Consider the following 14,471-nt stretch of genomic DNA (forward strand, 5'->3'; position numbering starts at 1 on the left):
CTTTATTTGATTCCTTGATCTTCATGATGTCTGGATATTACTCATTGCTTGATTAAAATCCAAAGGAAAATGGATTTCTATATGACATTCTTGTCTGTTGGATTGCATCCCATTGGTCAGATCTTTTCAACTCTTAACTTTTAAATTTATGCTTAGGATAACCTCTTCATCTCCTCCCACTTCTTAAATTTCAAAATCTCTGCCCCTTTTTCAAAATCTTTTCTTTGCTTGTAATTTCAAACTTAGACTTTGTTTTAATGATTAGAAACTTTGGCCTCATGCCATTGAATTTTTAAACTCTTTTAAGTCAAATTTGTAAATAAACATAATCATATTGACTTAAAATTTCAAAAACAAAAAGAACTAACAACTCCATTGAAACTTTTGGCCCTTTGTGCCTTTTCTTATTAACCTTTATTAAAAGCAATTCACCAACTTATTTGAAATTTTTACCACGAACTACGAGGTTTTGATCCCTCATTTTTATGTTGGTACGTAGGCACAAGTCCGAAGGTCTTGTCAAACACAAAAATAAAATCAATGAATTATTTTCTCACCCTCACACTCTATTTTTCTCAAACATCTTTTATACCAAACACATATGCACACATAAAAAGGGCTCCCTAGGAGTACCTAGGACACTTTGGGTGCTAACACCTTCCCTCTGTGTAACCAACCCCCTTACCTGTAATCTCTGGCATTTTATTAGTTTTGATTTGAAAACTTCTTACCTTTGGGTTTTGTTCGTACTTTTCCCTTTTCCTTTGGAAATAATAAACGCGCGGTGGCGACTCTGGTTTTATTGATGTTAAACTTATCCATAGATTGATGGTCATGAATTTACCGCTACATAAGGGATGATACTTGTTTGTTCTTGTTACTCATGTAGGTGATCATGCTTCAAATCAAGGCAATAACAAGGTCTTATGGTCAAGGGAAATGCAAGTTTGCTGCATATGATTCAAAGGTGGTTCATGTGTTTATTTCCATGCCACATCACCTAATATTTAAGATATCTTCAAGATCACTTAAGTCCTAATCATTTTTTAATCAAGGGATTCTCATTACATCATCATCATGGCTTAAAATGCAGGAAAACATCAAATTGCACAAAGGAGTACAAGTTGATTAGACCTAATTTGCAAGTATGCCATGCCGTTGGTCCAAACTCAATAACTTCTACAATTTTTATCCAAATGCCAAGATTCTTTTAGCCAAATGTGCATTTTGGGATCCTATACAACTGTTATTCAAGGGTCAAACATAAATTCGTTCATTAAGGACCTCATTTGTGCAAAGGACCAAGTTGCCAAAATTTGGGCCAAAACCATGCCATGACCCCTATTTCCCACCCATTCCATTTTCAGCTCAAACCTTCTTTTGATCCCATTCCTTTTGCATTTAGTTAAGGTTATGTCAAAGATCATTTGACCCAAGTTTTGCTCAAAATACATGAGGTAATCAAAAGTTATGGCATCATGAACATTCGACCTCAAATTGACCAAACATGTTGCAAAGTGCTTGACCAATTGCCCATCCTAAATACTAGGTCCCGACCCCAACTTCATAAGTATGTAACTTTCATCTCAAAACTCCTCTTGACTTTATTTATTTTTTTGCATCTTTTTCTACTCCATGAAGTGATCATTTAGCTCAAAGAAAATCAGAAAACGAACGAGTGGATTGGAATTGGCCCAATCTTGAATATGGTGACCTAATCAACAGCCGTCACTTGGAATTTATTTTTAGTTTTCATCATTTAATTTTACTTTGAAGAACTAGGGTTCTTCACGAGTTTAAGCAAATTCTCCCTGCTAAGAGCAAATCAATTGCTTTGATGCAGGGAGAAATGAACGATGCAGTGTTTAGAAACTGAATCCATGCTTGGTTCATGTTAAAAACACGGGTTCATGAGGTTGCAAAATCACAAATCCGAAAGTTGAAGATGAAGACCTTCACGCGCTTCATTGGGGAATTCAAATCCTTCCTCCAATCATGTGGCAACACGTGTGAAGCTAGCAGAAATATACCTGAATATATCGCACACTCGAACATACAACAGAGTCGCCATCGAACTTTATTTATCCCCAAATGGATGGGAAAACATCGATAAAACATGGGGGAAAGAGATATACTAGGTAAGGAAGTCGGTTATGCAAGGGGAAGGTATTAGCACCCCAAACATCCATGGTACTCCATGGAAACCGTTTTGATTGTTCTCGCTCGAATATGTGTTATATCTAAAGATTACTCGCAAAAGAATGGGGAAAGGAAGAGAAATAGATAAAGTGCTTGGTGAGGATTATGGCTCTCATGCCTACGTATCTTCATAGTGTAATGAAGAATTCAGAGCTTCGTAGTTCAAGGAACTAGAGGCGGGAGGTGGAAAGAAGTGTGATCAAAGTATGGTATGGACCAAAGAATAGTGCTTTGAAATCCAACAAGGGTGAAAAGATGAACCCGAGAGTAAGGTGGCTATTACCAATACGTGGACTAGCAGGCCGTAACTACAGGGTAAACCTAAAAGACAAAGAAATAGGTGTTTGGGAACGGTACCAAACATCTCTTGGTTCACAAGGTGACGCAAGAAGGAGCGCAAAGAGGTAGTGTATTTGGCTCAAAGAATAGGGTATATCACATGAAGTGAATGAAGGTAGTATAAGGATGTATCACGAAGGTGAATGAATTGAAGTGACCTAAGTCACAGAAGTGAAGGATTTGGTAACAGGTGACTGAAGAGGTATAGTATGAAACCGAAAGGTGAAAGTGTATTGGAATCCATAAGAGAAATGAAATTCATACCATAGAGGGAAACAACTTTAACTGATACGTGGACCAACAGGCCGCCACTATAGGGTGTTTAGCCAAAAAAGAAGGAATTAAGTGTTTGGGGTTGTAGCCCAAACAAATCTAGGTAGAAAGGCGGACTATACTAGGTGTCCTAAAAGGATGTGTATGGAATTCAAAATAAAGTGTATTTCAATGTCAAAGGGATAATAGGTCACTGGGTGAACGATTCATGATCGAAGGTAGGTAATGGATAAAGAAAGATATGAATGATGCCCTAAGGCGGAAGAAGGAATAATTAGAAGTATGCTCGCCAAGGATTCGCATCTTCGTGCCTACATATTCCCATCGTGCAATGAGAAAGTCAGATCAATCGTAGTTCGGAACCATGAGAATAGAGGGAGAGAGACATTTGTCTAAGCAACGGGGGCTCACAAGAAAAACACCACTTCAAGGAATTATTGCAGTACTGGATGGTATAAGGAATAATATCACTTATTGGGGAACATCCAGTTCGAGATCAAATAAGAATAGTATCTTGGATCCAAGAAGGGGATAGACTCTGAATCAAAGAGCAAGGCAGGCATTTACCAATACGTGGACTAGAAGGCCGCCACTATAAGGTAAATCCAAAAAGAAAGATTGAATTAAATGTTTGGGGTTGTAGGCCAAACAACTCTCGATTGATGAGGTGGACTGCCGTTAAGACATCCCAAAAGGATGGACAATGAGTCCAAGGAGAAGTATGATTGATCTTAAAAAGATGGCATTGATTGAATGAATGGAGAATGATTGAATGATAAACAGGGTAGCAATAGATAAGGTGGCTCACGAAGAATCTAAATTCTCCCGCCTACGTACCCTCATTGTGCAATGAGGAAATCAGAGCTTTCGTAGTTCAGTCCACTAAGGCTGAAAACAAGGATGATCGAAGAGGCAAGAAAAGATGATTGAATGATTCAATTGAAATGATTAGAATGAGGAGTGGAATAGACTTGATAGTTATTTGATAAGAATCACACTAAAGTCTATGAGTAAAGGTGGATACGATAAGCAATGCACCAAACGTCTCGCACCCAAAGATATCTAGAATGAGAGTAGGAAAACTCCAGTCTCATTCCTTCTTTACCACTTAAGGCTCGTGGCATGCAACTCTCGTCTTAACTTTCAAGTGGAGAGAGAAGAATATTTGTTGTTGTTTCTTGTATTTATAAAGACCTTATCAACCGTTCGATTTGAATTACACTAAAGGCTATGAATAGAGGTGAATACGATGAGTGCTGGGTCATGCGTCCCATACCCAAAGATAGTCAGAATGGGGGTAGGAATACTCTGGTCCCACTCCTTCTCTATTTCTTAAGGCCCGTGTCATACAATTCTAACTTTGATTTAACAAGCTCTTGTAGTTTTCCACCTTTGAAGCACTTGTATAATCTGCTGCTTGGTATGACTGAGGATGTGATCGCGACTTTATGGTCTATCGGGGTACTAACTGCAAGTGCACAATCTAATCGCGTAGTTTTAAAAGATATCGATCCCACAGGGACTTAATGAATCGATCTACCGTTTTTCTAGGGTTACTGCGTAAAGCTAAGGCGGATGATACTTTAATGATTAGGGGGAAAAATAAAACTAAATTTGGTTCTAGATAAAATATCAAATAATATGGATATCAGTATGTAGTTCGTCGTAATTAGGGAATCAAATCTTCGTTGGTCTTTTTCTTAATTTTAAAATAAGTCTTTTCAGTAGACACTATTAATTAAAAGTCTTTTCCTCAAACTCTCGCTCTGTTGAATTAGACTATGACTTTATATTTTAACGTGCGCTCTCACTATTTCGTTAAATCTAAAATCACTTTTTGAAAATAATAGAATCTATAGAAACTCTGTTTGAGAAAATACTAACCGTTTAAACGCCCTCGTCTCAAACTCTCGCTCTGTTGACTTAGACTATATGATTAAACTTAAATGCTTAACTCTCGTCCTCACATTTAACTTTTAAAAATAATTTTTGAAAATGATTAGAATTTAATTAACCTTAAAAATTGCTTTCGCCCTGATTTAAAGTTAATGTTCAATTTACACTGTCCAGTTAAAAACTCAAACCGTCGTTCTATTGATTTTAACTTCTGTATGTCTTTTACTCTCGTACAAAAACCTTGATATTAACTTTGTAAATTGAGGCCAGAAAAAGAGTGACTATATTTTGAAATAAATTTAAACCAACTCCATTTTGATTCCTTTATTCCGCTTACTTTACATACCGATATCTAAATTAATTAGCCAGACATGCTAAACATGCATAAACAATAATCATGCTTAAATACGGCCATATCAAACAAACAATATATATAAACAGCGGAACAAAGCATATGTAAATCAAAACAATAAATCAATTAATTAATGAACCTGGAAAGATACTAGAAATCTGGATTTTATCTCCTAACTTCGATGCTCGAACACTCCACCACAAGCCGGTTGAATTTGTTCTTCACAATTCTCAATCAGATAGGAAAGTAAAAACAAGGAAATAAAATACTATGATCTAACGTAAGGTTAGGTCCAGTAAAAATTACACAATAGTTTCCGGTGTAGAAACTATCGTGAGAAAATAAATTGAATGCTTCGGAAATTAAACTAGAAAAGAAAAGAAAATAAAAATTGCTTGAAGACTTAGAGTGCTGGAAAATTATAAGGCTGGAAAAAAATATTGCACGGCGAAGGAAGCGAGAGCAATTTGCTTTTTGCGAGGTCTATTTATATTCACCCTTCAAAATAACCGTTTTCTGAAAAGTATCTTCCGTAGGGTTCCAAAGCGTCAACGAGTGCAGGAGGAAATTTAGGGGAAACTGTCCACTCTGTTACGCACGTCAAGCCTAAAATATAGGATGAAATGTGTGACGTCCGTCACACTATGTGTTACGGTCGTAACACAAGGTTTTGGGGCGTAACGCTCGGCACGTGAGTGTGGCGGTCGTGACAGCCATTTCCTTTGTTCCAAACGTGGGTTGGGCTTTGGTGCTTCAGCTTGCTGCTTTTCCTAGAAAATCTTCTTTTTGCACCCCTTTTCTTTCTTTTTCACACGTGCTTTAAATAATGATATCTGAAATAAATAATAAGAAAATACCGAGTAATATCGAATAATATAAAATAAATTGAATCAAGTAACGATATAATTTAATTAAATCAAGTCTAATAATGTGATATAGTTTCATGTTATCAAACTCCCCCACACTTAGATTTTTGCTTGTCCTCAAGCAAGAAACAATGTAGAAATCGATTTAAAATATTAGCCAATTGAAATTTCCAAACACACATCAATTCGTACTAGGTTGCAAGTAAATCTCGTTTAGAAATAACCTGAGTTTAATCTTAACATCAAAAACTACCGTAACAACACTAGACAACCTCACCTTATGCAAACCAGTTCGAGTCATGCTATTATAGCTCAGCCTAGTTCTTTTACTCTTATTTCACCCGTTTTCATTCGAACAAAATCACATTAAGCCCTTTATCTTTTTGCGCATATAGTGGAGTAACCGGTTAGCGATTCTGATTCCCTTTTAGTTAGAAGTTCTGGTACATAAGTTGAATAACTTCTTTGTTTAGTCTATTGCAAATTGCGGGGGATCGGACCGTAGTTCGCCCTACCAAGTTCAGCACCAGAAACCGCTGAACCAAATCACAATGGATCGTTCATAGTATGTTTTTGTAGGGTCCGCAACCTTTGGATTAAATGATCGGGTAAGGATCACCTAACTTAATTAGTGCATTTCCTGATTTTTAATATGTTGTTTTGGGAATCATTCACTTGTATTCATCGGCTTTCCACGTAGTTTGCTATTAGGATGGTGCCGACTTCTCGTATAAACTACTCGGGGTTACTATAAAACTAAAAGTTCAAGGAATTGGTATAATAGGTATTTAGCCTGGTCTAACATGCTGAGGTTTTTAGAGTGTTGGGGAGGTAATAATTTTGTCTTAATTTCACTCAAGTTTTATAAAATAAGCAATCTTTATACTTAACTAGTAAAGGACCCGTGCGTTCGCACGGGTCGCGCAAGTGCAATAATTTATTTAAAAAAAATTAAAATAAATATATTTTTTTGTTTATATATATATATATATATATATATATATATATATATATATATATATATATATATATATATATATATATATATATATATATATATATATATATATATATATATATATATATATATATATATATATATATATATATATATATATATATATATATATATATATATATATATATATATATATATATGGTTGGATCAACGTACACAAATGTATTGCATAAGAGTTTTTTTTAATGTAATGGATGTTAAATGATCAATAAATGGGTTCAAAAAATTTCCACAAATAACTTTTTCCAGTTTGGGACATAATAAAGTAAAACATTATTAATTTATAGTAATATAATTTGCTTAACTTTTTTGTATACTATATTAAGGAAATAATCAAAAAATATAATACAAAAATATTTTTACAATTTATTGATATATTGATATATAATAAACATTCCATTGTTAATGTTATGAATAAACATTCCATTTATCATTGAGATTTTGGACATAAGAAATAAAAATATATTTATTTAGTAATGGATGAAATTTTCCAATTTGTTACTAATTTGAGGTATAAAAGTGCAAATATTAACTTTCATAATAAATGATTATTTAACCAAAATACATAAACCATGTAAAAGAAATACCAGAACCTCATTTGTTTTAAAATATAGTAATGAATACTACCAAATGTTGAAATTAATTGCAATTGATACAGTAAGGTTTAATGCAACAAAAGATATTGAAACAAAAGGTTCACAATTTTAGTTAAAATTGTGAGAAATAAGTCCAGCAACAAAAATGATTTAACTTCGTACAATTCTTTGGTCCTTAAAAAACTGGGTTTATACAAAACCTGTCCGCAACCTTTTAGGAAGTGATGATTCAAAACCTGTCTGCAACCTTAAAAAACTACAATAATAACTAATTTGATTTCAGGATATTGATTTCATTTTGGAATGATAAGATTGCAACAACAATAAAATAACGGTAATATTTTTTAGTAGTATAAATAGGTAATTTATTTTATCACATTTTTCACTCACATCTAGTCTAAATTTGACCAATTTATTTTATTTAATTTTAATTTTTGTGTGTACACATTTCATTTGAAAATGAACCTCAATCAACATAACACATGCTCCAATTTTATGCAAAATGATGGAAGTCCTCTTTGTATCCCAAATCAACAAAACACCCCATATTTTGGAAATCCACCTCTTATTCCAAATCCACACCATAATTCAAGATTTCAAAATTCTCTTTTTATCCCAAATCCATAAAATAATTCACCCATTGGAAATTACTCATATCATACATCACCTTACCCAATGAAAAACTCTCTTTTAATGTATTTTGATATATTTGAATCAATTTTTTAATTATATTTTATATAATATATAGTGGGATTTAGTGGGGCCCATTTTCTTAGCCCACTTTAATTATTTACAATCATTTTCTTGTACAACTAAATGTATAAAGAATTGATATTCTTATTGATTTATTACAAATCATGCATAACATTAATTATCTTACGGCTGAATTATTTTAATACTCCACTGACCTAGCCAATAGAAAGGAGGCAGTGGACATAATTATTCATTTCAATCCCCAACTATATTTTGGCAAATAAATAATTTAAATATGTTGAGTTATAATACTATATATGATGACGTGAGATTGGTAAAAAGTATAGTTGCATGCTTAACTTAATCATTTCAAACAAACAATGTAGATTTTCCATTACCAATCAAAAGACAATTTACTGTATATGATAATTATACCTTGTTTTTTTTATAAATCCTTAATTCAGTTGAATGCAAGATTCAAACATTGCTCCAACATTTCTGAACTACCTGCAATTTTAACATATGTATTAGACTTTGAAAAAAATTGTAAAAAAATGTGTTTCTATGTGTTTTCTATAATTAGTTTTGAAGGATTTCATAATAAATTTTTATGTAATTATTTTTTTAATTTCTAACACCATTAGGCATGCTGAAACCAAACATGACATGCAATAATCTATTTATAATTTAGTCGTATACATATATTCCATAAGATGACAACGTATTTTGTTATCAATCTAAAATACTTATTAACGATTGAAGATATGATACTCATATAAATTTTATAGTTGAAAGAACACACAAAACACAATGTTCAACATAACAACATAGGATTTTGAATAATTTCACACACATGAATTAAATACTCATTATCATCCTTTAAACCATACATGAAATATAAATGTCAATTGTAATCCCACAAAATAAACACTTCAAAAAAGTAAGAACACATCCTACAACCAAAACATATCATGTTCTTAACAACTTCATACTTAAACTCATTCTGGTGCTAAAAAGTTCATAAAATATATTTCAATATCAAATTTCCGAAAATTCTAATTAAGAAGATGATTCTATCTTTAATTTCTTGGATGGTTTGGTGCCTGATAATTGCGTAGCGCCAGACGCTTCAAAATCAACTTCTTCACCCTTGTCAGCAATTACAACATCCTTAGTCGGAGTCATTAGAATGATTGATTCTGGATCATTTTCACCAGATGCAGATAATGTATGCTTGCAATATAAAAAATTAATTGTCAGATATAAAATGAATTATAATAATACAATATTTATCATAGAAAATTATTATGTTAACAACTGAAGATACTTACTGCGGAAGTTTCAAAATTTTCTTTGTGAGGGACCAACTTTGCATATTCAGTTTTAGACTGATTCTGCACATTGAAACATCGAATATTTATTATACTTGTTAAATGTTTAAATAATACATGAATTAAGTGAATATTATACATCTTCTACTATGTAGTCATTTTCAATCTCTTTAACAAAGGCTTCATCATCACAAAGCTTCCAAACAGACGCTTGGGAAAACGTTGGCTGCACCTTAACTCTAAAAGCCATTTTCTTATTCAACAACATTTCAAGCTCATCAGGATAAACCATTGGATCATCTTCTCCATTCTAATGGAAAAATAAAATATCAACCATAAGTGATAATCTGAACTTTACAACTCGATAAACTATTAACATTTTAACTTATGTATAACAATGTACCTCCACCATAGAGTTATGCATAAATTCAGCAGTCATTCCAAGTATAGCAGCACATTCGGAATCCCAGAATACAAATCGATATTTTGATTCACCATTGCTAACATATATCTCAATCTTGTACCTATAGTATTTTAAACGAAGAAAATAATATGATTAATAACAAATCCATTACCAAATTTATTTGCAATTCATCTAGATTATATGTACCTTGGTATAGGCTGTTCGACTTTTTGCCCACATGAACATTCATAAGCTTTTTCAGGATTAGATGCCTTCGAAGAACACCTTGTGCAGCCATAATAAAACCATCCATACTTTGAGACAACAAATTTCAATGTGGTTGCTACAGTAACACATAAAGTTTCCTAAAAGCAAATCAAAAATGATATTAATTTCAAAAAGCAAACAATATAATTGTAATAGTAAAGATAAATTCGGCTCTATAGTATTCAACTTACATGTTTGATTTTGCAGAACTGACTTAAGGACATACATTTCGCATTATGAACAAACTTTTCTACTGGCGAATACTGAGAACCACCAGACCAATTAGAAAGAGATTTTGCAGATTGAGTAAGCTTCTCCTTCTGTTCATTAGTAGGCAACCTATAGAAATAAGATTGTTTTTGAAATTAAAAATTATGTATAATAATCTGAATATAAATAAATAAATAAAATCCATACTTAGACATAAAATCTTGAATTTCAGGGATGTCTTCATTTATCAACAATTTGGAACCACTCCACGCATTTGACACTGTAAATTGTATAATTAATATAAAAATTATTGAACGTATAATGAAAAATACAAATCAGCTATGTATTTATAAAGTCTGATAGTGTAATACTTGGCCATCTTTTACCATTGCATGAGTGAGCAGAATTACAATAGCTCCATTGTTTTTAGGATCATTGTAGTAAGCCAAAAATTTTGATCCATAGATTTCCCATAAATTGCAATTTATGCAATTACCCCTATTTTGCAATATAAATAAACAATATTATATGATGGGATTCAGTGATGCAAAATATATAAATTTATCAAACACATAAGTTATGAAAACAATGCGCATTACTTCAAATCTTTCAGCACAACAGAAACAACAACTTTCTTCCCCGGAGTGTTGGATTGGATATGGTTTATCTCACTAACAGCACCAATAATATCTACATTAAAGTAAGGTTCATTATTGAATGTGTTTGCAAATATATAAGTTATATAAGTTATAATAGAATTTAAATTACCTTCCAGTCTATCGGTTTTGCATTTGCCTTGAAGTATCTCACCAAAATCTTTAAAGAAATATCCTTTAGGTGGAATATTTTGAAGTTCGATTGCCTTCATTGTGGTACCACCAAGAAACACAATTTTGTTTGAATGATCACATACCTTCCACTGAAAATCATTGTTATAGACACTGCCATTATTTATAATGCAGGTCATATTCTCCTTAATGACCTCTTTCCATTTCAGTAAATGGTCATGACGAATAAGGACCTGAATCCGATCACCCTAACAAAATGAAAATAATCTTCTTTTTATATGTTATACAAAAAAGCATTTTGTTGTAATTACTAACTATCATACAAAAATCTATACTTAAAAAAAGAAAAGCAATTTACCAAGGAATCCATAACAATCATCTCCAAATGTTCAATACCCTTATTATTCACAACACTCCAAACATCCATTATTCGAACAGCAAGACGCCAAGTTTCTTTTGAGTCATTGATGTCTTTCACAGAATCAACCTTTCTACTCATTTTCACTGAAAAAAAATTCAAAAATTAATGTAACTGCAAATTTAGATGACTATAAAATTACAAACCTAATAACCTGGAAAAAAAAAGAGTATATAAATTTGATAGAGGTGTGTGGCAAAATGCTGAAAAGGATCCAACCTTTGATGTTACACATATATAACATCGTTTTGATTGTATAATTATATGTTATTAAATTATAACTTTAAATTAAAAATAACTATTTAATATAGTTGATTAATATTAATTGAGTAATTTAATATTATTGTTAATTTACCTACCAATTAATTATTATTATTGTTATTATTATTATTGATATTTACCCGCCATATATGATAAGAATATTTTTAAAATTTAAATAGTATATTTATTATTTGATTTGATTTGATTTAATTGAGATCCAAACTCTATAAATTAAAATCGGTTACTTATTATGAACAATAATATAGGGTCATTCCAATGTCAATCTATTATTAATTGAATTTTACATAGATGTAATTTTGCAATAACACGCTGGCATATTGAATCTTATACCGCTGTTATCTTTGCACTAACATATTTTATCCTTTCAACAGAATAATTATAGTAAATACGTACATTATGTATACCGAATTATAATAAAAATGTATTAAAATCAAAAGCAATAAAACTGTTTACAGTAAATAAAAATATAGTCTAATTTCTTCATGATCATAAATATTTAAAGAAAAATTCATTGAAATAAAAAATCAATAATAAATCAAAAGTTGAAATAAATGCTAATGACACAACATATATTTAAAATTTTATTTGATATATTTTTATATAATAAATAAATTAGTAATAAGTAAATGAATAATCAAATAGAATAGAATTTTAAGATGTTATTCTATATTTTTATTTACTGTAAACAGTTTTATTGCTTTTGATTTTAATACATTTTTATTATAATTCGGTATACAGAATGTACGTATTTACTATAATTATTCTGTTGAAAGGATAAAATATGTTAGTGCAAAGATAACAGCGGTATACGATTCAATATGCCAGCGTGTTATTGCAAAATTACATCTATGTAAAATTCAATTAATAATAGATTGACATTGGAATGACCCTATATTATTGTTCATAATAAGTAACCGATTTTAATTTATAGAGTTTGGATCTCAATTAAATCAAATCAAATCAAATAATAAATATACTATTTAAATTTTAAAAATATTCTTATCATATATGGCGGGTAAATATCAATAATAATAATAACAATAATAATAATTAATTGGTAGGTAAATTACCACCATAATATTAAATTACTCAATTAATATTAATCAACTATATTAAATAGTTATTTTTAATTTTAAAGTTATAATTTAATAATATATAATTATACAATTAAATATTAATTTTGTCATTTAAAGAAAATCAAGTAACGATAATATTTGGCAAAAAAACTATAATAATAATTAATTTGATTTCAGAATATTGATTTCATTTTGGAATGATAAGATTGCAACAACAATAAAATAACGGTAATATTTTTTAGTAGTATAAACAGAGTTTAGTACGAAATTACTTATAGGAACATGAAAGTAGCTGTATTATGGATTGTAATTAGGGTAATTAAGTAATTATGGTGGTAATTAACTTTTATATATTAAAAGTAGATGAGTGTGTTGAATTTTGTTATGGCTCAAGAAAATTGAGGAGAATAGATAATAAAAATTTTCACACTAGGGACTTGGCTTAAAATAATTTTTTTATTTTTTTTTATTAATGAAAGGGAAATATCATACTTGAAAGGGAAATATTGAAAGGGAAATAAACATAACTGAAACAAAGTTTTCCCCCCTACACTTAAATGAAACATTGTCCCCAATGTTTCAAAAAATGAAAGAAAAGGATAAAATGGAACTTAAACTCAATTCTGCCTGCGTCCTCTTGTTCTTGGACCCGGTGATCGTTCACGTACGGCCAAGTCATCAAAACGGTTAAGCAAGTCAGTGAACCTCTGGTCGGTTATTGCATTCCTCTCTTGTTGTTGTTGTTGCATCTGGCGCATCAGTTGCATTACTTCGTTATTCTGCGCATGCATGGCATCAAGCCGTTGGGCTTAATGTTCAATAGCATCCATGATGTCATCATTTGTTGCAGGCCTTCTTCTTCGACGACGTCGGGAGGGTGGACCAGGCACATTATCGGAAGGATTATGTGGGACCGAATGTTGTGCAGGACCTTGATCACCTTGATCACCTTGCTCCATTTCATCAAACTCGTCTGGGGGCGGGTTTGCTTGTGTAGGCATGGTAGGTTCGGGAGCATTCAGATCGTAGATGAATCTGTTGGGGTTAGTAACATCGGTGAGCGTAATGTTGGGCATAACGACGCTTGGGACTTCTTGGTTATTCACCATAAGATAATACTTCCTGCCTACCCTATTTTTGATTAAGCGGCAGGAGCGACAATAGCTGATATCCATAAACAGGGGTGGCAGAGATTGCAAATTCTGAAGTCGGTCCCCTAGATTTAAGCCGAGTGCGATGGTGGTTATTAATCCTCCAATCACAAAAGGTTGACTGCCTCGAGCATAAAGGGTACGAATATGGTGAAGTAAGAAAGAGGTGGCGTTTACCTTTGTATCTGCTGAAAAGATGCAGTGTAGGAAGAATAATTCTTTCGCGTTGACTTTGCTGTTGTTGGCTCTTCCAAAGATGGTGTTTTGCAAAATACGGATAAAATACCGGGTAGTGGGGTTGTGTATGTGCGAG

The sequence above is a fragment of the Lathyrus oleraceus genome, chromosome 4 (assembly GCF_024323335.1).
Source record: "Lathyrus oleraceus cultivar Zhongwan6 chromosome 4, CAAS_Psat_ZW6_1.0, whole genome shotgun sequence".
Classification (NCBI taxonomy): domain Eukaryota; kingdom Viridiplantae; phylum Streptophyta; class Magnoliopsida; order Fabales; family Fabaceae; genus Lathyrus; species Lathyrus oleraceus.